Genomic DNA, 22,997 nt, shown 5'->3' with positions numbered 1-22,997 from the left:
CTGATGACCTCAGATGTTAAATCCCATAGTACTCAGATCCACTTGTACCATTTGATATTTTAAGACGTTCCTTCAGAGCGGTCTTAATAGCTGACAATCAGTTTAACCTTGAAAATATTAACAGCCAACTGTCATCAAGCCTTTGGTCAATTGTCTGAAAGGACGGATAGAGCTCCAGTTGCACCCTGGTTGCCGATTGAAATTAAGAGGTTGTTTGCTTCCAAGCAAGTCTTATCCTTTGCTACTCTGTTTTACCTTTAGGCACAGGTGCACATCATAACCCCGAACCTTTCAACACACTGCTTTCAAATTAAAAGTTAAGTCATTTCTTTTGAGTAATTGAATCACTCTTGTCGTCAATGGTGCTCATATAGTTTTCATATAATGCAGAAAGGCATTTAATAAGAGAGACTGCGTCCAGCGCGGTAGTAAACATCGCTGTTTCACCCGATAACGGGCGGGCTGCACGCCGGCCTTCTTGTAAACATTGTCATATTGTTTGCTGTTTTGCAGTACAGCACTCCAGATTTCTTTCGCAAAGATTAAAAGCTTATTCAGCTTGAGGTTTAAGGTCAAAAGAAATTTGCAAATTCGTTCATTTTGCTAAAGAAAATTTTATGGTTAAATGCTTCGTTTATCTGTAAAACACAGTTTATAAATTGTTAAACAAACGGGTGGTATGAAAAGAAAGTTATATTGGTGGGTCCCCCCTTGCACGTTTTCCTTAATTCCAGGAAGTACCACGTATCACTGGCGTTCATCATCGCTATCGATTCGACAGTAGTTCGTCCTCGAAGGCAGCGGCAGTCATCGGTGTACGCAGTGGCGACGAGTTTGGTCACCCCCGCACCACCCTGTCATATCTATTATCATGCTGTCTGCAGGAGATGTGGAGGATTCTACATCTACATCTACATTTATACTCCGCAAGACACCCAACGGTGTGTGGCGGAGGGCACTTTACGTGCCACTGTCATTACCTCCCTTTTCTGTTCCAGTCGCGTATGGTTCTCGGGAAGAACGACTGTCTGAAAGCCTCCGTGCGCGCTCGAATCTCTCTAATTTTACATTCGTGATCTCCTCGGGAGGTATAAGTATGAGAAAGCAATATATTCGATACCTCATCCAGAAACGCACCCCCTCGAAACCTGGCGAGCAGCTACACCGCGATGCAGAGCGCCTCTCTTGCAGAGTCTGCCACTTGAGTTTGCTAAGCATCTCCGTAACGCTATTACGGTTACCAAATAACCCTGTGATGAAACGCGCCGCTCTTCTTTGGATCTTCTCTATCTCTTCCGTCAACCCGATCTGGTAAGGATCCCACACTGATGAGCAATACTCAAGTATAGGTCGAACGAGTGTTTTGTAAGACACCTCCTTTGTTGATGGACTACATTTTCTAAGGACTCTCCCAATGAATCTCAACCTGGTACCCGCCTTACCAACAATTAATTTTATATGATCATTCCACTTCAAATCGTTCCGCACGCATACTCCCAGATATTTTACAGAAGTAACTGCTACCAGTGTTTGTTCCGCTATCATGTAATCATACAATAAAGGATCCTTCTTTCTATGTATTCGCAATACATTACATTTGTATATGTTAGGGGTCAGTTGCCACTTCCTGCGCCAAGTGCCTATCCGCTGCAGATCTTCCTGCACTTCGCTACAATTTTCTAATGCTGCAACTTCTCTGTATATTACAGCATCATCCGCGGAAAGCCGCATGGAACTTCCGACACTATCTGCTAGGTCATTTATATATATTGTGAAAAGTAATGGTCCCATAACACTCCCCTGTGGCACGCCAGAGGTTACTTTAACGTCTGTAGACGTCTCTCCATTGAGAACAACATGCTGTGTTCTGTTTGCTAAAAATTCTTCAATCCAGCCACACAGCTGGTCTGATATTCCGTAGGCTCTTACTTTGTTTATCAGGCGACAGTGCGGAACTGTATCGAACGCCTTCCGGAAGTCAAGGAAAATAGCATCTACCTGGGAGCCTGTATCTAATATTTTCTGGGTCTCATGAACAAATAAAGCGAGTTGGGTCTCACACGATCGCTGTTTCCGGAATCCATGTTGATTCCTGCAGAGTAGATTCTGGGTTTCCAAAAACGACGTGATACTCGAGCAAAAAACATGTTCTAAAATTCTAAAACTGCTCCTCGTCTGTGGGTAATGGGCCTACCAAAGAGCCGTCTTCCACGTCGTTCCCCCACGAGTCAGAGGAAAGAGGCTGTCGGTGCGGTTCGTCGGCTACCAAAGAGGCCATTGTTCTGATCCCTCGCGACTGCGAAGAAGTTCTATTTTCCCCCTTCATCTCCGAACGGGTGTACAGGAGAAAAAAAAAGTCCATCGTCTCAGTTCCTAAATTGTTAAATAAACAGGTGGTGTGAAAAGAAAGTTATATTGGTGGGTCCTCCCTCCGGAGCAAGGACATACACGACACTGTCGAAATCAGTACGATTGTGTATATCTGTCCCCAAGAGACAGTTGTCAAACGGAATCCGTCGGCGTTTCTTGTGTTTGAGGGGTGGTCGCTTCTCCCGAACGTACGTCTCCGTGCTAGAATGCGAATGTAGATCTGACTCTTCTGCGCCTTCCGAGAGGAAAGCTTGAGTTGGCACGACTCGTGGATCAACATCCATCCGCTCGTTTCGCGGTGGCAGTCGCTGATCGGTTTACCTGGCGACTCCGTCCGCTGAGAACGGGTGGTGTTTGCCTGATGAATAACATGTCCGTCTGTTTGCCATGGTAACCTATCGCGATCCCCACCGCTCGACGTCGCAAGTGCCGTATTTTGTGCGCCAGACGTCATAGGTGCCGCCACTTGTGCATAAGTAATTAGCATAATCGATGGAGGAACATATTGTACCACTTCTCCCGGTAGAGTCTGTGTGATCCACCGCTGCAAACAATTAGAGCAGGGCTTAACAACTGGCCGGTTTTGAGCGCGAGTACTCGCGTCTGCTCAGGAATGTGCTCGCGAGCAGGTGCACGGTCGCGGAGTAGGGAAGGAGGGGAGGGAGGGGAAATGCGCGCGCACGTTTGAATAGGGCCGCAGCATGCCTATTGAATTCGCACCGACTGTGTAACGTTTAAAAGTACTAAGATCAGCTCTAACAGTCACTTCGCTGGTTAAGGATCATGTCAAGTCGCCGTTGTGTAACCCCAACCATGCTTTCGCAGTTCAACCCCCATTGGGAGGAATTGTATCGGTTTACAGAAAAAGATGGAGTTGCAAAATGTTTAGTATGTCACAAAACGCTGAATTCTTTTAGGAAATTTAATTTGCAGCGACATTATCGTATGTCGTACCACGCGAAAGACTACGGAAGTGGAAAATGTGATGGACCAGATCGTGCACAGGAAGTTATTAAACTTAAAAGGAAGCTATCCGAAGAAGATCTGGACGACGAAGAAAAATCAACTGAGGCAGCTCTCAGAGTGAGTTACAAAATTGCTTTGCTTTTGGCAAAATCCCTGCGCCCCTTCACTGAAGACGATTTAATAAAAGAATGTTTGGTAACTGCAGCGGAACATTCGTGTCCATCTCAAGTTGAACAGTTTCTGATTGTGCTACTATCTAACATGACCATTATGCGTCGCATACAGGACATGGCAGACGACGTCCAGAGCCAGCTTGCAAATATCTGTAAAGATTTTATGGCGTATTCTCTAGCTCTGGACGAAAGCGTTGATATCACTGGAACACCGCAGCTTGCCACATTTATTAGAGGTGTTAATAGAGATCTTCAGGTGAGGGAGGATCTCCTCGATGTAGTAGCCATGAAGAACACATCAACTGGAGGTGATATTTTAAGTAGTGTTGAAGAAAGTGTTGAAAATATAGGATTGTCGTGGAATTCTTTAGTTTCAGTGTCTACAGACGGTGCACCAGCGATGACAGGGAAAAAATCAGGTTTCGTTGCGCTGTTGAAGGAGAAGATGCAAAAACTAACCGTGCCGAATGAAATAAGGGGCGTTCACTGTGTGATCCACCAGGAAAACTTATGTGCAAAGAGTATCACTCTAAAAAATGTGATGAGTGTTGTTCGTACAACCAATTATATATGGAAGCATGGGCTACAACACAGACAATTTAAAAACTTTCTTGAGGATGTAGAAAACCAGTATGGTAGCCTGCCTTATTACAGCGAAGTCCGCTGGCTTAGTCGTGGCGAATTATTAAATCTATTTTTTTGCCTATTATATGAGATAAATATGTTCATGGAAATAAATAACACGTGTGTTCCTGAATTGAAAGAGCCTTCATGGAAATGTGATCTCGCGTTCTTAGCAGATTTAACTAGCCATCTGAATGCTTTGAACATTTCACTACGAGGTAAAGATCTGCTAAGTACTCATTTCATAGATCGAATACGAGCTTTTAAAATGAAATTGACACTTTGGGTGAGTCAGCTGGAAACAGGGAATCTAGCTCATTTTCCTAAATTACCATCCATGCAAGATGTTCACAAAAACTGTGAACGTTATTCACATAGTTTAGTTGCCCTTAAGGAAGAATTTGATCAACGCTTTCAAGATCTGACAGCACTAGACAGTGATTTTGATCTGTTCTCCCCTCCATATTCAGCGAATATTGAAGAGATTCGTCCTGAGCTGCAACTAGAAATTATTGACCTGCAGTGTGACAGAGAATACAGAGACAAATTTCAGAACAGGAAAAACATTTTGGAATTCTACAGACACTTCCCTCAGCATAGAGTTCCTCGTTTGCCCAAACTGGCGGCTACAATAATATCAATGTTCGGTTCCACGTATGTTTGTGAACAACTGTTCCCTGGAATGAAATGTAACAAGACGCGCCTGAGAAACGCATTTTCTGATCGAAATTTAAATTGCACGCTGCGCCTACAATGCACAACAACAATCACTCCGAACATAAACGCAATTGTAAAGGGCAAAAAGTACAAGATAACCTAGAATCCCACACTTCAGTGACACCTTTTATTGTGTAACAGTTCACAAATTAATACGAATGTAGATGCATACACTAAGCTAATAAAATTATCTGGCACTGTACATTCTCATTTATTTGTTTCATTTGTCGCAGTAATAATTCGTGAGTGATATCCCTGCAGGTGGCCGCGGATTTACATTGACTGGCGGCAGCTGTTGTGTGCCCCACGTGACTCTCCCCACTCTACGCTCTGGTCCGGTAGTGGGGGTAGCGTGCTCGCGCTGCTCCGTGCTCGCGCCTTGCTGCTCACAGCTTGCTCCGCGAGCACGTATGTTGTGAAGCCCTGAATTAGAGCGAACATGACCCTCCTGCCCACATCCTGAGCATGTGTGCGATTGTCCATCGTACATGATAATTGCACGAACTCTGACAATGTTTTAATATGAGGAACTTATTCCGTCTATTCGATTTTGACATGTCTTACTCCGTTGAATATGGAAAACGTAGTAAAAGTCTCGCTACTAAGCTACGTGGCTAGCAACAATCCCGCACGGCTAAAAAGCGCAGATAACGGACTCCATGGGTACCTCAAAGGATAAATCAAATACCAGAAGGGTCCTCATGCCAAGGCAACGGTATTCAAAGGTAACAGCGCAGAAACGTCCAGGTTTGATTACAGCGCAAATAACTACCTTCGTGAACACTTCTTGATAACCATCTTACCATCAACTACACAGAGCGTGGTTGAAGTGTGAATGCCAGTTATGTCCTGGGGATCTGCACATAAAATGTTCGCGTCATGGTCGGCGGGGAGCTATTGGTTTCTACATGTAAAGCTACTGCAACTGGACTACCACTGCCTGCTGCTAGAAAAAAGGTTGAGGCAGTCAAAATAAATACCGTGTGCGCAAGCACGTACGGAGAAGAGCTGAGGCACCGTCGAATAGTCAAGCATGAAACCTTCATCACGTGTGCTTCACACGCAGAAGGTCCCCGGTTCGATCCCGGGCGGGAACAGTATTTTCCTGCCTATGTCGCATACTACTCCAGTGAGCCACGTCATGTGTGGATCTGCTGCATGTACCTTCGTCATGCAAGTGCCGCATTTATTGAATTTTTAAGTTACGATGGCAACCTTGTTACAAGTTCTCTGTGGAGCATGCATGGAAGCAGTAGTTTCCGTGGTGTAGCGGTTATCACGTCTGCCTAACACGCAGAAGGTCCCCGGTTCGATGCCGGGCGGAAACACTTCTTCATCACTTTAAACAAGACATACCGACAAGCATTTGCTACGATCTGTACCGAAATCTTGGTAATCACCTTCATACGTCGGACCAGAGGGTCAGTTCCTTAGAGCAAATATGAAATTAGTTTTACATTGACGAGCAACTTTTTGCGCTGACTCAGCCACCGACGTGCGACCACTTTGCACAAAACGCTAGGGCTCGTCTGGGATTTGAACCCGGGACTTCCTGCACCCTAAGCAGGAATCATACCCCTAGACCAACTTTTTTTTTTTTCTTAGAAAACCTCTGAGGCCAGTAGAATACTTGTCATAGGTTGTAGAACATCCCTTTCATTCAGTGTACTGCCATGTGTTAGATGCTGCTCGAGATAGCTCCGCTCCTTGCAGGAAGGTTTAAAAAATGAATGCCTTCTGTGAGGTTCAAACTCACGACCCCTGGTTTACGAGACCAGTGCTCTACCACTTTTTTTTTTCAGAACTGGAAAAAGTCGACCGTGACAGGATTCGAACGTGCAATCTTCGGATCCGAAGTCCGACGCCTTATCCATTTTTTTTCTTTTTTTTCTCTACGACTTTTTTTTATGTTTCCCTGTTTCTTTTGACGCCTTAACCACGTTTTTTTTGCTTTATTATTTTTTTATTTGTTTTGTTTTTTTTAATATATTTTTGTATTATTTTTTTTATGAAAAACGAAACCCTTAACCTTCTATGAAAATAAATTGGAATGGTGAAAATGACAACGAAAAGACTTCGCCCTTGGGCATAGTAGAAGTGCTGCTCGAAGAATAAACGTAACATAAACACAGCTTCTTATCTCACTCAATGAAAGGTCCTGTAGCCAGTGTCCAGCGAGTCAGTGAAGGCCGCAGTGTGAGGGGGGTCTGGACGCGACACAGAAGCAGTGGGGCCTCTTCGCGGCACTACTGGTGTCCCGCGGCCCGGCCTCACCCCTTCACACTCAGTTGACCTATCCGATACCCATGCGATGAAACGCTATTTTAAGCATATTGCCGAAGAGTTTCCCATGATTCGGGTACGTGCATGTTTTGGCGAATTCGATAGCCATAAACATCTTGAATTGCAAATAATTGTCACCGCCAAAATTATTAAAGATGTAGCTGGAATAGGTACCCAGCAACCACAAAACTGCATTGTTTTTCGTCTGCGGATAAAAATGCATATCGGGACGAGACAGTAGTGCTGACGAAACATTGGCGGTTGTAGTCCTGGTAATAAGAGCTATTTTTTCTCGAAGCCAAACCCAGTTCTGGAGACGTTCCCCGCAGGTGTAACGGTGGATAACTGTATCCGTCAGTTGGCAGCGACGACAGAGAGGGGTGTCACTGAGCCCGATTTTATGTAACCTCTCGTTCGTGCTAACCACATCATTGATGGCTTTGTACCAGGCAGTGCGAGCATCGGAACTGAGAACACGGGAACTGACATTGCGCCATACGATATCCCAGTTCATGCCACCGAGCTTCGTTGCCAATGGATTCGTTCCTTCGTGTTGTCTCCAGTCCGCTATTATGGCTTGTGCAGTTAAATGTTGAGAGTTTATGACCTCTTTACTGATGTAGCTCCGTGAAAGGTAATAATCTCTGATATGTTTTAGCCGATAACTGATGGGCTGAATATTCAGCGGTGGGTCAAGACTTTGCGGCCTGACGGCAGTGAATAATTGCGCTGTAATGCCGGAAGGATCATTGTTAATTATAGCGGCCGTCCTTGTAACATAGAGAGCCATCGCTTTCACCTTGATATCAACTAATCCCATCCCTCCATTCTGGGGGTGGAGTGTCGCAGTTTTGGCAGACACGCGAAAAATTTCCCCTCGCCAAATAAAATTGGTTACCTTCGACATAATTTGCTTAGCAATGACTGCAGGCAGTGGCAGGAGCTGCGCCGTGTAGAAGGCTTTGGATAAAATACAGGAGTTGACCAGATGAATCCGATCAAATTGATTGAGGCTTCTATGGGAATTGTCAATGAGAGCACCGTTAAGTTTACGCACTATTTCCCTCCAGTTTGTCGCCGCCATCTTTAAAGAGGACGCCGTCAATATGATGCCGAGAGCCTTGTGGACGCTGACTTCCTGAGCGTAGCCAACTCGCAAATGCTGGAGGCCACAGAGGTTAATAAATTTACTTTTCTGGTCATTCAATTTAGCCCCCGACGCCAAACAGTATTGCTGGAGGTGAGCCGCTAAAGTGGTGACGTCATTCTCATTGCGGACAACCACACCCACATCGTCGGCATAGGCGCCTACGACAGTTTTTTCTCCTTAAAGTGTTAGCCCTGTGAGTTTCGCCTGCAGTTGGAGTAACAGAGGTTCGAGTGAAAGAACAAAAAGTAACATGGACAAAGGGCTGCCTTGTGCAATCCCTCTGTTGATTTGAATCGGTTGGGTTAGTTGCGAGTTGACAGAAAGTCTTGCGTTGATCCCCAGTGCCATGTTTTTGATCATGTAAATCGCGTTCTGCAAGAAACCGAATCTTTTCATGGTTTCAAGGAGGTACTCGTGAGTGACGAGGTCAAAGGCTTTAAAAAAGTCCAGAAAGATCAGCCCACACTTCACGTTACTGGCGCTCGTTAAAGCAATGATATCCCGGTAGAAAGCTGCCGTTTGCAATACATTTCTCCCGAAGGCACATGTCTGCTGACGTCCAATGAATTTTGCAGTGAGGGGCATCATTCGCGTGTTGATTGCACGGGCGACTATTTTATAATCGGAGTTTAACAATGAAATGGGGCGGAAGTTGGCGATATTTTTGGTACCTCTGCTTTTAGGGAGAAGCACAATTGTGCATTCCTTAAAGGCAAGTGGTACAGGCTGCCCTTGAAAAACTTCGTTCACTAATTGGGTGATTTTGTCCCCGATGATGTGCCAATACCTCCTGTAAAATTCAATGGGTAATCCGTCAGGACCAGGGGACTTCCTGATCGGCGAGTGGCAGACAATCTCCAAAACATCTTTATTACTAAATGCTAATGAAATTGTGTCATTGTCTTCTCTAGTTATAGTAGAGGAAATGGCACTAAACAGTTCGTCATAGCAGCCGTCATGAGTAGCCGCTGACGTGTAGGTGTCAACAAAATAGTCGTGTAGTGCCTGGATAATCTCTCGCTGGGTGTCGACAGTCGTGCCATCACCGAGTTTCAGGGCCTCAATAAAGGTCCTCCTTCTGTTCTTAGCATGTTTGACAAGGTGGTATAGAGCGGCTGTTTCATCGTCCCTGACCGACTTCACTTTAGATTTGATCTTAAGATCTTCCAGTTGCATCCTCTTAAGATTGATTAATTTCGCCTTTATTTTTCGAATGTCGTCTATTCTGGTGTTCGCGGCGTCGGCTCTATCACAGAGGTCGCGTAGGATAGTGTAGTAGAACTCCATCGTCTTCTTTATCGCGGCTGCTCTGTCAATACCGAAGAATATAACAACTTTTCGCAGTTTGGGTTTTGCATGCTGAGTCCACCACGCTATGGTGCTACGAAAGTTTGTGGTAGCGCGCAAGGACTGCTCCCAAGCGCGTCGCACCGCCGCCTCTAGGTCAGCATCCGTTAATAAGGAGACGTTCAAGTTCCATTGATTTTTATACCAACGCGTTGGTTGTGGCACCAAATTCAGGCACGCAACGACACCACTGTGATCAGAGAAGCTGGAGGGTATTGTTTCAATTTGTAACAAGACATTCTCTAAAACGTCGGAAACATAAATCCTGTCAATTCTGCTGCAGGAATTCGCGACAATATGTGTGAATCGTACCAAGGTCGGGTACCTAATTTCCCACGCGTCTTTCAGTCTGAGGTCGGTCACGAGACGCTTTAATTCAGGCGAATAATTAAAATTCGGGGACTGATCTTTCTGGGATAAAACACAATTAAAATCACCTCCAATGATAACACGTTCGGGATTTTTCCGTAACAAATAGATGATTTGTTCATTAAAAAAGTTTGCTCGTTCCGCTCTATAGGTACTGCCAGAAGGCGCGTACAAGTTAATGATGGTGACGCCAAGAACGGTGACACCCACACCTCTACCGGAATCTAACTTGTCAACCTGAGTGGCGGGAATGCCTTCTCTAAGTAAGATGGCAGGCCCCACGTTCGAGTCGGGGGAAAAATTTGTAATAGCAACAAAACCAGGAAGAGTTAAGTGTGGCATGGCCACCTCCTGCAAAAGAGCGATATCGGTTCCCGACTCATAGAGATATTGTTTTAAGGCACTCAGTTTCACCTCCGACCGGATTTTATTAATATTTAATGTCGTGATCGTATATGCCTGCGACATAATGACAGTACGTTGGAGAGGCGGAAGGAGCAAATATCTTTAAAGGGCAACATCTTCATGCCATTCCATATTTGTGGCCGGGAAATTCGTGTCTGTGACGTCACTGAGTTGTATTCTTGCGTCTTTGTTCTTACTCTTTTTACGCACAGCATTTACATTAGGTTGCACTCGGATCCTGGGGCGGACACTGTGAAGCACCTCCGCAGCTGGCGGCGTGGGAGGGTCGTGGGTGACGTCAAGCTGCTCTCCCGGCACATCCCGCGAAGGGATCGCACGCGGCGACACCGCCGGCGAGCGAGCAGCTGAACTATCACCCGCACTATCAGCCTGTTTGGCAACATTCTCTGCCCGCAGCGGTTTGTTGTCACCGACAGACCCGGACAGCTGTGTTTGTATTATTTCCTGGAGTTGTTGACATTCCCCTTGTTGTGAGTCCTGAACCGAAGCGGCTGCCACGTGATGTGTACCGTCGGCGCTCAGAGATGTTTGTATACCACCATCACAGGCCTCTGTGTGTGTACGTCCTGCAGGAATGTGAGCCACACGTACAGGTTGGTCGGCCTGAGTTGGCTGTAGCGGAAGTTCTAAGGCACTAGCCAGTGGCAACTGCTTAACTTCCACGGAAGTATCGGCACTTGAAATTGTGGGAGGAGAAGCGTCCACAATAGCCTCACCTATTGGAGCTTTCGCTTCCGAGCCGGATTCCCGATCGTCCTTTATCGCGGTCTCATGCGCACTAGAGGTGTCGTTATCAGAGCCACTGCTGTCACAAGTTCTGCGCCTCTTATTGGTCGCGGCATCGAGTTTTGCAGGGGGCAGCGCACCTTTTTCTCTCCGAACCAGAACCGGAAATTCATCAGAGCGAATTTCTTGTTGCTGTTCCGAAGGCATTTCAGAACTAGGGAGCCCAATCTCTGTCATCGGCTTGGCCGCCACTACATCCGCCAAAGCAAGCCTTTTACGCTGCTGGAGGGAATTCTTTAACACAAACATGCGCCTGGGGCAGTCTTGACGCAAGTGACCACTCTCATTACAGATATGACAGGTCGGTGTTTGGCCAATGTAAGTAACGTGAGCCTTATAGTTACAAACAAGGATATGGGATGGAATATTCTGCTTGACATGCATTTCTACAGATCGAACGCCACTGTAACATTGCAACCTATGTTGACTTGACCACCGTTCATGTCGAATCTGTTTAACGTCACCGAATTTGGACAGTACCTCCTTCATATAACAATTTTCTACATCAGGGGGTAAGTTAAAAATACGCACGTTCGTGTAGTCTACATCGGCATTGGAAATGAGCACTGTACTTACAGAGTCGTCCCGGTGTCGGAAAATAGCACTTCCTCCGTACTTCGTCACGATCTTCTCCAGTAATACAGGATTCAGTAATTTAACAAAGAAACAATACTGCTCGGTATCATAATAGGCGGTGTGCACTTGGTCGGATGTAATCCCAATAACATCAACGATCCAGTCATGTATCTCCAGTGAACTCGGTTGCACAGATCAGGTGGACTTGTCGAAATCAAAACGGAGTGTACAGTTTCGCGAAAATAACCTGGACATTGCAGCAGATAGCGAGCGGTTAACCCGCTACAATGAGACCGCAACAAAAATACAAATGGAAAACGATAGAAACTGCAGAATAACACAACACTAGCAAACAGAAATATGAGTGAAAACACGCCTTGTGAACACGCGGCGGAGCGGAGCACTGATACGTCCGACCAGCACGGTGTCGCAAGCGCGACTGGACCAACGAGCCCTGTGACACGGCGAATGCCAATTATTCCAGTCCCTCGATGTCGTCCAGGGTGCCCCGGAAGTCTCGTGTACGCTGGCGAAATTGGGGCGGCGCGAATTCCCGCGGTCGGCGGCCTTCCTGGGCTACTGGTACCTTCATGTAGAGCTGCCGCTGGGCTCGCACTGCCTGCTGCTGAGAAAGTGATTGCTTTTGCTGATATGACTTGCAATAACGACTGCGCGAAACGCCGCTATCTCGTTAGGGGTGCTACGGCAGACACCCTCTCGAGCACCCCGAAGACTTCTTGAGCCCTCGGCTGTGATGGGCTCCAGGCTGACAAAAGAACTGTCGAGTGTGCATTCGCGGACGAGAGAAAGTCTGAGGCAAGTTCGAGTGAACAAGGATGGACTCCTCGGGTCCGTCGTTTCCGTAGTGTAGCGGTTATCACGTCTGCTTCACACGCAGAAGGTCCCCGGTTCGATCCCGGGCGGGAACAGTATTTTCCTGCCTATGTCGTATTGTCCTCCAATGAGCCACGTCGTGTGTGGATCTGCTGCATGTCCCTTCGTTTGCAAGTACCACATTTATTGAATTTTTAGTTACGATGGCAACATCACTATAAGTTGTCTGTGAAGTAATGTGCACACAGGCAGTTTCCGTGGTGTAGCGGTTATCACGTCTGCCTAACACGCAGAAGGTCCCCGGTTCGATCCCGGGCGGAAACACTTTTTCATCACTTTAAGCAAGACGTACTAACATGCATCTGCTACCATCTGTACCCGAAACCTTCGTTATCGCCTTCACGCGTCGGACCCGAGTGTCAATTGCTCACATCGAATAAGAAATTCATTTGATATTGACGGCGAGCTTTTTGCGCTGACTCAGCCACTGACGTGCGATCAGTTTGCACAAAACGCTAGGGCTCGTCCGGGATTTGAACCCGGGACCTCCTGCACCCTAAGCAGGAATCATACCCCTAGACCAACGAGCCCTGTGACACGGCGAATGCCAAATATTCCAGGCCCTCGATGTCGTCCAGGGTGCCCTGGAAGTCTCGTGTACGCTGGCGGGATGGGGGCGGCGCGAATTCCCGCGGTCGGCGGCCTTCCTGGGCTACTGGTACCTTCATGTAGAGCTGCCGCTGGGCTCGCACTGCCTGCTGCTGAGAAAGTGATTGCTTTTGCTGATATGACTTGCAATAACGACTGCGCGAAACGCCGCTATCTCGTTAGGGGTGCTACGGCAGACACCCTCTCGAGCACCCCGAAGACTTCTTGAGCCCTCGGCTGTGATGGGCTCCAGGCTGACAAAAGAACTGTCGAGTGTGCATTCGCGGACGAGAGAAAGTCTGAGGCAAGTTCGAGTGAACAAGGATGGACTCCTCGGGTCCGTCGTTTCCGTAGTGTAGCGGTTATCACGTCTGCTTCACACGCAGAAGGTCCCCGGTTCGATCCCGGGCGGGAACAGTATTTTCCTGCCTATGTCGTATTGTCCTCCAATGAGCCACGTCGTGTGTGGATCTGCTGCATGTCCCTTCGTTTGCAAGTACCACATTTATTGAATTTTTAGTTACGATGGCAACATCACTATAAGTTGTCTGTGAAGTAAGGTGCACACAGGCAGTTTCCGTGGTGTAGCGGTTATCACGTCTGCCTAACACGCAGAAGGTCCCCGGTTCGATCCCGGGCGGAAACACTTTTTCATCACTTTAAGCAAGACGTACTAACATGCATCTGCTACCATCTGTACCCGAAACCTTCGTTATCGCCTTCACGCGTCGGACCCGAGTGTCAATTGCTCACATCGAATAAGAAATTCATTTGATATTGACGGCGAGCTTTTTGCGCTGACTCAGCCACTGACGTGCGATCAGTTTGCACAAAACGCTAGGGCTCGTCCGGGATTTGAACCCGGGACCTCCTGCACCCTAAGCAGGAATCATACCCCTAGACCAACGAGCCCTGTGACACGGCGAATGCCAAATATTCCAGGCCCTCGATGTCGTCCAGGGTGCCCTGGAAGTCTCGTGTACGCTGGCGGGATGGGGGCGGCGCGAATTCCCGCGGTCGGCGGCCTTCCTGGGCTACTGGTACCTTCATGTAGAGCTGCCGCTGGGCTCGCACTGCCTGCTGCTGAGAAAGTGATTGCTTTTGCTGATATGACTTGCAATAACGACTGCGCGAAACGCCGCTATCTCGTTAGGGGTGCTACGGCAGACACCCTCTCGAGCACCCCGAAGACTTCTTGAGCCCTCGGCTGTGATGGGCTCCAGGCTGACAAAAGAACTGTCGAGTGTGCATTCGCGGACGAGAGAAAGTCTGAGGCAAGTTCGAGTGAACAAGGATGGACTCCTCGGGTCCGTCGTTTCCGTAGTGTAGCGGTTATCACGTCTGCTTCACACGCAGAAGGTCCCCGGTTCGATCCCGGGCGGGAACAGTATTTTCCTGCCTATGTCGTATTGTCCTCCAATGAGCCACGTCGTGTGTGGATCTGCTGCATGTCCCGTCGTTTGCAAGTACCACATTTATTGAATTTTTAGTTACGATGGCAACATCACTATAAGTTGTCTGTGAAGTAAGGTGCACACAGGCAGTTTCCGTGGTGTAGCGGTTATCACGTCTGCCTAACACGCAGAAGGTCCCCGGTTCGATCCCGGGCGGAAACACTTTTTCATCACTTTAAGCAAGACGTACTAACATGCATCTGCTACCATCTGTACCCGAAACCTTCGTTATCGCCTTCACGCGTCGGACCCGAGTGTCAATTGCTCACATCGAATAAGAAATTCATTTGATATTGACGGCGAGCTTTTTGCGCTGACTCAGCCACTGACGTGCGATCAGTTTGCACAAAACGCTAGGGCTCGTCCGGGATTTGAACCCGGGACCTCCTGCACCCTAAGCAGGAATCATACCCCTAGACCAACGAGCCCTGTGACACGGCGAATGCCAAATATTCCAGGCCCTCGATGTCGTCCAGGGTGCCCTGGAAGTCTCGTGTACGCTGGCGGGATGGGGGCGGCGCGAATTCCCGCGGTCGGCGGCCTTCCTGGGCTACTGGTACCTTCATGTAGAGCTGCCGCTGGGCTCGCACTGCCTGCTGCTGAGAAAGTGATTGCTTTTGCTGATATGACTTGCAATAACGACTGCGCGAAACGCCGCTATCTCGTTAGGGGTGCTACGGCAGACACCCTCTCGAGCACCCCGAAGACTTCTTGAGCCCTCGGCTGTGATGGGCTCCAGGCTGACAAAAGAACTGTCGAGTGTGCATTCGCGGACGAGAGAAAGTCTGAGGCAAGTTCGAGTGAACAAGGATGGACTCCTCGGGTCCGTCGTTTCCGTAGTGTAGCGGTTATCACGTCTGCTTCACACGCAGAAGGTCCCCGGTTCGATCCCGGGCGGGAACAGTATTTTCCTGCCTATGTCGTATTGTCCTCCAATGAGCCACGTCGTGTGTGGATCTGCTGCATGTCCCTTCGTTTGCAAGTACCACATTTATTGAATTTTTAGTTACGATGGCAACATCACTATAAGTTGTCTGTGAAGTAAGGTGCACACAGGCAGTTTCCGTGGTGTAGCGGTTATCACGTCTGCCTAACACGCAGAAGGTCCCCGGTTCGATCCCGGGCGGAAACACTTTTTCATCACTTTAAGCAAGACGTACTAACATGCATCTGCTACCATCTGTACCCGAAACTTTCGTTATCGCCTTCACGCGTCGGACCCGAGTGTCAATTGCTCACATCGAATAAGAAATTCATTTGATATTGACGGCGAGCTTTTTGCGCTGACTCAGCCACTGACGTGCGATCAGTTTGCACAAAACGCTAGGGCTCGTCCGGGATTTGAACCCGGGACCTCCTGCACCCTAAGCAGGAATCATACCCCTAGACCAACGAGCCCTGTGACACGGCGAATGCCAAATATTCCAGGCCCTCGATGTCGTCCAGGGTGCCCTGGAAGTCTCGTGTACGCTGGCGGGATGGGGGCGGCGCGAATTCCCGCGGTCGGCGGCCTTCCTGGGCTACTGGTACCTTCATGTAGAGCTGCCGCTGGGCTCGCACTGCCTGCTGCTGAGAAAGTGATTGCTTTTGCTGATATGACTTGCAATAACGACTGCGCGAAACGCCGCTATCTCGTTAGGGGTGCTACGGCAGACACCCTCTCGAGCACCCCGAAGACTTCTTGAGCCCTCGGCTGTGATGGGCTCCAGGCTGACAAAAGAACTGTCGAGTGTGCATTCGCGGACGAGAGAAAGTCTGAGGCAAGTTCGAGTGAACAAGGATGGACTCCTCGGGTCCGTCGTTTCCGTAGTGTAGCGGTTATCACGTCTGCTTCACACGCAGAAGGTCCCCGGTTCGATCCCGGGCGGGAACAGTATTTTCCTGCCTATGTCGTATTGTCCTCCAATGAGCCACGTCGTGTGTGGATCTGCTGCATGTCCCTTCGTTTGCAAGTACCACATTTATTGAATTTTTAGTTACGATGGCAACATCACTATAAGTTGTCTGTGAAGTAAGGTGCACACAGGCAGTTTCCGTGGTGTAGCGGTTATCACGTCTGCCTAACACGCAGAAGGTCCCCGGTTCGATCCCGGGCGGAAACACTTTTTCATCACTTTAAGCAAGACGTACTAACATGCATCTGCTACCATCTGTACCCGAAACCTTCGTTATCGCCTTCACGCGTCGGACCCGAGTGTCAATTGCTCACATCGAATAAGAAATTCATTTGATATTGACGGCGAGCTTTTTGCGCTGACTCAGCCACTGACGTGCGATCAGTTTGCACAAAACGCTAGGGCTCGTCCGGGATTTGAACCCGGGACCTCCTGCACCCTAAGCAGGAATCATACCCCTAGACCAACGAGCCCTGTGACACGGCGAATGCCAAATATTCCAGGCCCTCGATGTCGTCCAGGGTGCCCTGGAAGTCTCGTGTACGCTGGCGGGATGGGGGCGGCGCGAATTCCCGCGGTCGGCGGCCTTCCTGGGCTACTGGTACCTTCATGTAGAGCTGCCGCTGGGCTCGCACTGCCTGCTGCTGAGAAAGTGATTGCTTTTGCTGATATGACTTGCAATAACGACTGCGCGAAACGCCGCTATCTCGTTAGGGGTGCTACGGCAGACACCCTCTCGAGCACCCCGAAGACTTCTTGAGCCCTCGGCTGTGATGGGCTCCAGGCTGACAAAAGAACTGTCGAGTGTGCATTCGCGGACGAGAGAAAGTCTGAGGCAAGTTCGAGTGAACAAGGATGGACTCCTCGGGTCCGTCGTTTCCGTAGTGTAGCGGTTATCACGTCTGCTTCACACGCAGAAGGTCCCCGGTTCGATCCCGGGCGGGAACAGTATTTTCCTGCCTATGTCGTATTGTCCTCCAATGAGCCACGTCGTGTGTGGATCTGCTGCATGTCCCGTCGTTTGCAAGTACCACATTTATTGAATTTTTAGTTACGATGGCAACATCACTATAAGTTGTCTGTGAAGTAAGGTGCACACAGGCAGTTTCCGTGGTGTAGCGGTTATCACGTCTGCCTAACACGCAGAAGGTCCCCGGTTCGATCCCGGGCGGAAACACTTTTTCATCACTTTAAGCAAGACGTACTAACATGCATCTGCTACCATCTGTACCCGAAACCTTCGTTATCGCCTTCACGCGTCGGACCCGAGTGTCAATTGCTCACATCGAATAAGAAATTCATTTGATATTGACGGCGAGCTTTTTGCGCTGACTCAGCCACTGACGTGCGATCAGTTTGCACAAAACGCTAGGGCTCGTCCGGGATTTGAACCCGGGACCTCCTGCACCCTAAGCAGGAATCATACCCCTAGACCAACGAGCCCTGTGACACGGCGAATGCCAAATATTCCAGGCCCTCGATGTCGTCCAGGGTGCCCTGGAAGTCTCGTGTACGCTGGCGGGATGGGGGCGGCGCGAATTCCCGCGGTCGGCGGCCTTCCTGGGCTACTGGTACCTTCATGTAGAGCTGCCGCTGGGCTCGCACTGCCTGCTGCTGAGAAAGTGATTGCTTTTGCTGATATGACTTGCAATAACGACTGCGCGAAACGCCGCTATCTCGTTAGGGGTGCTACGGCAGACACCCTCTCGAGCACCCCGAAGACTTCTTGAGCCCTCGGCTGTGATGGGCTCCAGGCTGACAAAAGAACTGTCGAGTGTGCATTCGCGGACGAGAGAAAGTCTGAGGCAAGTTCGAGTGAACAAGGATGGACTCCTCGGGTCCGTCGTTTCCGTAGTGTAGCGGTTATCACGTCTGCTTCACACGCAGAAGGTCCCCGGTTCGATCCCGGGCGGGAACAGTATTTTCCTGCCTATGTCGTATTGTCCTCCAATGAGCCACGTCGTGTGTGGATCTGCTGCATGTCCCTTCGTTTGCAAGTACCACATTTATTGAATTTTTAGTTACGATGGCAACATCACTATAAGTTGTCTGTGAAGTAATGTGCACACAGGCAGTTTCCGTGGTGTAGCGGTTATCACGTCTGCCTAACACGCAGAAGGTCCCCGGTTCGATCCCGGGCGGAAACACTTTTTCATCACTTTAAGCAAGACGTACTAACATGCATCTGCTACCATCTGTACCCGAAACCTTCGTTATCGCCTTCACGCGTCGGACCCGAGTGTCAATTGCTCACATCGAATAAGAAATTCATTTGATATTGACGGCGAGCTTTTTGCGCTGACTCAGCCACTGACGTGCGATCAGTTTGCACAAAACGCTAGGGCTCGTCCGGGATTTGAACCCGGGACCTCCTGCACCCTAAGCAGGAATCATACCCCTAGACCAACGAGCCCTGTGACACGGCGAATGCCAAATATTCCAGGCCCTCGATGTCGTCCAGGGTGCCCTGGAAGTCTCGTGTACGCTGGCGGGATGGGGGCGGCGCGAATTCCCGCGGTCGGCGGCCTTCCTGGGCTACTGGTACCTTCATGTAGAGCTGCCGCTGGGCTCGCACTGCCTGCTGCTGAGAAAGTGATTGCTTTTGCTGATATGACTTGCAATAACGACTGCGCGAAACGCCGCTATCTCGTTAGGGGTGCTACGGCAGACACCCTCTCGAGCACCCCGAAGACTTCTTGAGCCCTCGGCTGTGATGGGCTCCAGGCTGACAAAAGAACTGTCGAGTGTGCATTCGCGGACGAGAGAAAGTCTGAGGCAAGTTCGAGTGAACAAGGATGGACTCCTCGGGTCCGTCGTTTCCGTAGTGTAGCGGTTATCACGTCTGCTTCACACGCAGAAGGTCCCCGGTTCGATCCCGGGCGGGAACAGTATTTTCCTGCCTATGTCGTATTGTCATCCAATGAGCCACGTCGTGTGTGGATCTGCTGCATGTCCCGTCGTTTGCAAGTACCACATTTATTGAATTTTTAGTTACGATGGCAACATCACTATAAGTTGTCTGTGAAGTAAGGTGCACACAGGCAGTTTCCGTGGTGTAGCGGTTATCACGTCTGCCTAACACGCAGAAGGTCCCCGGTTCGATCCCGGGCGGAAACACTTTTTCATCACTTTAAGCAAGACGTACTAACATGCATCTGCTACCATCTGTACCCGAAACCTTCGTTATCGCCTTCACGCGTCGGACCCGAGTGTCAATTGCTCACATCGAATAAGAAATTCATTTGATATTGACGGCGAGCTTTTTGCGCTGACTCAGCCACTGACGTGCGATCAGTTTGCACAAAACGCTAGGGCTCGTCCGGGATTTGAACCCGGGACCTCCTGCACCCTAAGCAGGAATCATACCCCTAGACCAACGAGCCCTGTGACACGGCGAATGCCAAATATTCCAGGCCCTCGATGTCGTCCAGGGTGCCCTGGAAGTCTCGTGTACGCTGGCGGGATGGGGGCGGCGCGAATTCCCGCGGTCGGCGGCCTTCCTGGGCTACTGGTACCTTCATGTAGAGCTGCCGCTGGGCTCGCACTGCCTGCTGCTGAGAAAGTGATTGCTTTTGCTGATATGACTTGCAATAACGACTGCGCGAAACGCCGCTATCTCGTTAGGGGTGCTACGGCAGACACCCTCTCGAGCACCCCGAAGACTTCTTGAGCCCTCGGCTGTGATGGGCTCCAGGCTGACAAAAGAACTGTCGAGTGTGCATTCGCGGACGAGAGAAAGTCTGAGGCAAGTTCGAGTGAACAAGGATGGACTCCTCGGGTCCGTCGTTTCCGTAGTGTAGCGGTTATCACGTCTGCTTCACACGCAGAAGGTCCCCGGTTCGATCCCGGGCGGGAACAGTATTTTCCTGCCTATGTCGTATTGTCCTCCAATGAGCCACGTCGTGTGTGGATCTGCTGCATGTCCCTTCGTTTGCAAGTACCACATTTATTGAATTTTTAGTTACGATGGCAACATCACTATAAGTTGTCTGTGAAGTAAGGTGCACACAGGCAGTTTCCGTGGTGTAGCGGTTATCACGTCTGCCTAACACGCAGAAGGTCCCCGGTTCGATCCCGGGCGGAAACACTTTTTCATCACTTTAAGCAAGACGTACTAACATGCATCTGCTACCATCTGTACCCGAAACCTTCGTTATCGCCTTCACGCGTCGGACCCGAGTGTCAATTGCTCACATCGAATAAGAAATTCATTTGATATTGACGGCGAGCTTTTTGCGCTGACTCAGCCACTGACGTGCGATCAGTTTGCACAAAACGCTAGGGCTCGTCCGGGATTTGAACCCGGGACCTCCTGCACCCTAAGCAGGAATCATACCCCTAGACCAACGAGCCCTGTGACACGGCGAATGCCAAATATTCCAGGCCCTCGATGTCGTCCAGGGTGCCCTGGAAGTCTCGTGTACGCTGGCGGGATGGGGGCGGCGCGAATTCCCGCGGTCGGCGGCCTTCCTGGGCTACTGGTACCTTCATGTAGAGCTGCCGCTGGGCTCGCACTGCCTGCTGCTGAGAAAGTGATTGCTTTTGCTGATATGACTTGCAATAACGACTGCGCGAAACGCCGCTATCTCGTTAGGGGTGCTACGGCAGACACCCTCTCGAGCACCCCGAAGACTTCTTGAGCCCTCGGCTGTGATGGGCTCCAGGCTGACAAAAGAACTGTCGAGTGTGCATTCGCGGACGAGAGAAAGTCTGAGGCAAGTTCGAGTGAACAAGGATGGACTCCTCGGGTCCGTCGTTTCCGTAGTGTAGCGGTTATCACGTCTGCTTCACACGCAGAAGGTCCCCGGTTCGATCCCGGGCGGGAACAGTATTTTCCTGCCTATGTCGTATTGTCCTCCAATGAGCCACGTCGTGTGTGGATCTGCTGCATGTCCCTTCGTTTGCAAGTACCACATTTATTGAATTTTTAGTTACGATGGCAACATCACTATAAGTTGTCTGTGAAGTAAGGTGCACACAGGCAGTTTCCGTGGTGTAGCGGTTATCACGTCTGCCTAACACGCAGAAGGTCCCCGGTTCGATCCCGGGCGGAAACACTTTTTCATCACTTTAAGCAAGACGTACTAACATGCATCTGCTACCATCTGTACCCGAAACCTTCGTTATCGCCTTCACGCGTCGGACCCGAGTGTCAATTGCTCACATCGAATAAGAAATTCATTTGATATTGACGGCGAGCTTTTTGCGCTGACTCAGCCACTGACGTGCGATCAGTTTGCACAAAACGCTAGTGCTCGTCCGGGATTTGAACCCGGGACCTCCTGCACCCTAAGCAGGAATCATACCCCTAGACCAACGAGCCCTGTGACACGGCGAATGCCAAATATTCCAGGCCCTCGATGTCGTCCAGGGTGCCCTGGAAGTCTCGTGTACGCTGGCGGGATGGGGGCGGCGCGAATTCCCGCGGTCGGCGGCCTTCCTGGGCTACTGGTACCTTCATGTAGAGCTGCCGCTGGGCTCGCACTGCCTGCTGCTGAGAAAGTGATTGCTTTTGCTGATATGACTTGCAATAACGACTGCGCGAAACGCCGCTATCTCGTTAGGGGTGCTACGGCAGACACCCTCTCGAGCACCCCGAAGACTTCTTGAGCCCTCGGCTGTGATGGGCTCCAGGCTGACAAAAGAACTGTCGAGTGTGCATTCGCGGACGAGAGAAAGTCTGAGGCAAGTTCGAGTGAACAAGGATGGACTCCTCGGGTCCGTCGTTTCCGTAGTGTAGCGGTTATCACGTCTGCTTCACACGCAGAAGGTCCCCGGTTCGATCCCGGGCGGGAACAGTATTTTCCTGCCTATGTCGTATTGTCCTCCAATGAGCCACGTCGTGTGTGGATCTGCTGCATGTCCCTTCGTTTGCAAGTACCACATTTATTGAATTTTTAGTTACGATGGCAACATCACTATAAGTTGTCTGTGAAGTAATGTGCACACAGGCAGTTTCCGTGGTGTAGCGGTTATCACGTCTGCCTAACACGCAGAAGGTCCCCGGTTCGATCCCGGGCGGAAACACTTTTTCATCACTTTAAGCAAGACGTACTAACATGCATCTGCTACCATCTGTACCCGAAACCTTCGTTATCGCCTTCACGCGTCGGACCCGAGTGTCAATTGCTCACATCGAATAAGAAATTCATTTGATATTGACGGCGAGCTTTTTGCGCTGACTCAGCCACTGACGTGCGATCAGTTTGCACAAAACGCTAGGGCTCGTCCGGGATTTGAACCCGGGACCTCCTGCACCCTAAGCAGGAATCATACCCCTAGACCAACGAGCCCTGTGACACGGCGAATGCCAAATATTCCAGGCCCTCGATGTCGTCCAGGGTGCCCTGGAAGTCTCGTGTACGCTGGCGGGATGGGG

General features: G+C 49.6%; 34 non-coding genes across 34 annotated transcripts; 23 read left to right on the top strand and 11 right to left on the bottom strand.

Moving 5' to 3' along the window:
- Window positions 1–6,105: 6,105 nt before the first annotated feature.
- Trnav-aac lies at window positions 6,106–6,178 on the top strand. Its single transcript has one exon. It is a non-coding gene; the product is annotated as a tRNA-Val (tRNA).
- Window positions 6,179–12,643: 6,465 nt separating this feature from the next.
- Trnav-cac lies at window positions 12,644–12,716 on the top strand. The gene has a single exon. It is a non-coding gene; the product is annotated as a tRNA-Val (tRNA).
- A 156-nt stretch (window positions 12,717–12,872) lies between these two features.
- On the top strand, window positions 12,873–12,945 carry Trnav-aac. Its single transcript has one exon. It is a non-coding gene; the product is annotated as a tRNA-Val (tRNA).
- A 194-nt stretch (window positions 12,946–13,139) lies between these two features.
- Trnap-agg lies at window positions 13,140–13,211 on the bottom strand. Its single transcript has one exon. It is a non-coding gene; the product is annotated as a tRNA-Pro (tRNA).
- A 402-nt stretch (window positions 13,212–13,613) lies between these two features.
- Window positions 13,614–13,686, top strand: Trnav-cac. The gene has a single exon. It is a non-coding gene; the product is annotated as a tRNA-Val (tRNA).
- A 156-nt stretch (window positions 13,687–13,842) lies between these two features.
- On the top strand, window positions 13,843–13,915 carry Trnav-aac. Its single transcript has one exon. It is a non-coding gene; the product is annotated as a tRNA-Val (tRNA).
- A 194-nt stretch (window positions 13,916–14,109) lies between these two features.
- Window positions 14,110–14,181, bottom strand: Trnap-agg. The gene has a single exon. It is a non-coding gene; the product is annotated as a tRNA-Pro (tRNA).
- Window positions 14,182–14,583: 402 nt separating this feature from the next.
- Trnav-cac lies at window positions 14,584–14,656 on the top strand. The gene has a single exon. It is a non-coding gene; the product is annotated as a tRNA-Val (tRNA).
- A 156-nt stretch (window positions 14,657–14,812) lies between these two features.
- Trnav-aac lies at window positions 14,813–14,885 on the top strand. Its single transcript has one exon. It is a non-coding gene; the product is annotated as a tRNA-Val (tRNA).
- A 194-nt stretch (window positions 14,886–15,079) lies between these two features.
- Window positions 15,080–15,151, bottom strand: Trnap-agg. The gene has a single exon. It is a non-coding gene; the product is annotated as a tRNA-Pro (tRNA).
- A 402-nt stretch (window positions 15,152–15,553) lies between these two features.
- Trnav-cac lies at window positions 15,554–15,626 on the top strand. The gene has a single exon. It is a non-coding gene; the product is annotated as a tRNA-Val (tRNA).
- A 156-nt stretch (window positions 15,627–15,782) lies between these two features.
- On the top strand, window positions 15,783–15,855 carry Trnav-aac. The gene has a single exon. It is a non-coding gene; the product is annotated as a tRNA-Val (tRNA).
- A 194-nt stretch (window positions 15,856–16,049) lies between these two features.
- Window positions 16,050–16,121, bottom strand: Trnap-agg. The gene has a single exon. It is a non-coding gene; the product is annotated as a tRNA-Pro (tRNA).
- A 402-nt stretch (window positions 16,122–16,523) lies between these two features.
- Trnav-cac lies at window positions 16,524–16,596 on the top strand. The gene has a single exon. It is a non-coding gene; the product is annotated as a tRNA-Val (tRNA).
- A 156-nt stretch (window positions 16,597–16,752) lies between these two features.
- Window positions 16,753–16,825, top strand: Trnav-aac. Its single transcript has one exon. It is a non-coding gene; the product is annotated as a tRNA-Val (tRNA).
- A 194-nt stretch (window positions 16,826–17,019) lies between these two features.
- Window positions 17,020–17,091, bottom strand: Trnap-agg. The gene has a single exon. It is a non-coding gene; the product is annotated as a tRNA-Pro (tRNA).
- A 402-nt stretch (window positions 17,092–17,493) lies between these two features.
- Trnav-cac lies at window positions 17,494–17,566 on the top strand. The gene has a single exon. It is a non-coding gene; the product is annotated as a tRNA-Val (tRNA).
- A 156-nt stretch (window positions 17,567–17,722) lies between these two features.
- Trnav-aac lies at window positions 17,723–17,795 on the top strand. Its single transcript has one exon. It is a non-coding gene; the product is annotated as a tRNA-Val (tRNA).
- A 194-nt stretch (window positions 17,796–17,989) lies between these two features.
- Window positions 17,990–18,061, bottom strand: Trnap-agg. The gene has a single exon. It is a non-coding gene; the product is annotated as a tRNA-Pro (tRNA).
- A 402-nt stretch (window positions 18,062–18,463) lies between these two features.
- On the top strand, window positions 18,464–18,536 carry Trnav-cac. The gene has a single exon. It is a non-coding gene; the product is annotated as a tRNA-Val (tRNA).
- Window positions 18,537–18,692: 156 nt separating this feature from the next.
- On the top strand, window positions 18,693–18,765 carry Trnav-aac. Its single transcript has one exon. It is a non-coding gene; the product is annotated as a tRNA-Val (tRNA).
- A 194-nt stretch (window positions 18,766–18,959) lies between these two features.
- On the bottom strand, window positions 18,960–19,031 carry Trnap-agg. The gene has a single exon. It is a non-coding gene; the product is annotated as a tRNA-Pro (tRNA).
- A 402-nt stretch (window positions 19,032–19,433) lies between these two features.
- Window positions 19,434–19,506, top strand: Trnav-cac. The gene has a single exon. It is a non-coding gene; the product is annotated as a tRNA-Val (tRNA).
- A 156-nt stretch (window positions 19,507–19,662) lies between these two features.
- Trnav-aac lies at window positions 19,663–19,735 on the top strand. Its single transcript has one exon. It is a non-coding gene; the product is annotated as a tRNA-Val (tRNA).
- Window positions 19,736–19,929: 194 nt separating this feature from the next.
- Trnap-agg lies at window positions 19,930–20,001 on the bottom strand. Its single transcript has one exon. It is a non-coding gene; the product is annotated as a tRNA-Pro (tRNA).
- A 402-nt stretch (window positions 20,002–20,403) lies between these two features.
- Trnav-cac lies at window positions 20,404–20,476 on the top strand. The gene has a single exon. It is a non-coding gene; the product is annotated as a tRNA-Val (tRNA).
- A 156-nt stretch (window positions 20,477–20,632) lies between these two features.
- Window positions 20,633–20,705, top strand: Trnav-aac. The gene has a single exon. It is a non-coding gene; the product is annotated as a tRNA-Val (tRNA).
- Window positions 20,706–20,899: 194 nt separating this feature from the next.
- Window positions 20,900–20,971, bottom strand: Trnap-agg. The gene has a single exon. It is a non-coding gene; the product is annotated as a tRNA-Pro (tRNA).
- A 402-nt stretch (window positions 20,972–21,373) lies between these two features.
- Window positions 21,374–21,446, top strand: Trnav-cac. Its single transcript has one exon. It is a non-coding gene; the product is annotated as a tRNA-Val (tRNA).
- Window positions 21,447–21,602: 156 nt separating this feature from the next.
- On the top strand, window positions 21,603–21,675 carry Trnav-aac. The gene has a single exon. It is a non-coding gene; the product is annotated as a tRNA-Val (tRNA).
- Window positions 21,676–21,868: 193 nt separating this feature from the next.
- Window positions 21,869–21,941, bottom strand: Trnap-agg. The gene has a single exon. It is a non-coding gene; the product is annotated as a tRNA-Pro (tRNA).
- A 402-nt stretch (window positions 21,942–22,343) lies between these two features.
- On the top strand, window positions 22,344–22,416 carry Trnav-cac. The gene has a single exon. It is a non-coding gene; the product is annotated as a tRNA-Val (tRNA).
- A 156-nt stretch (window positions 22,417–22,572) lies between these two features.
- Window positions 22,573–22,645, top strand: Trnav-aac. The gene has a single exon. It is a non-coding gene; the product is annotated as a tRNA-Val (tRNA).
- Window positions 22,646–22,839: 194 nt separating this feature from the next.
- Trnap-agg lies at window positions 22,840–22,911 on the bottom strand. The gene has a single exon. It is a non-coding gene; the product is annotated as a tRNA-Pro (tRNA).
- Between the last annotated feature and the right edge of the window lie 86 nt (window positions 22,912–22,997).

The sequence above is a fragment of the Schistocerca americana genome, chromosome 2 (assembly GCF_021461395.2).
Source record: "Schistocerca americana isolate TAMUIC-IGC-003095 chromosome 2, iqSchAmer2.1, whole genome shotgun sequence".
NCBI lineage: Eukaryota > Metazoa > Arthropoda > Insecta > Orthoptera > Acrididae > Schistocerca > Schistocerca americana.
This window is presented reverse-complemented; position numbering and strand designations above follow the sequence as displayed.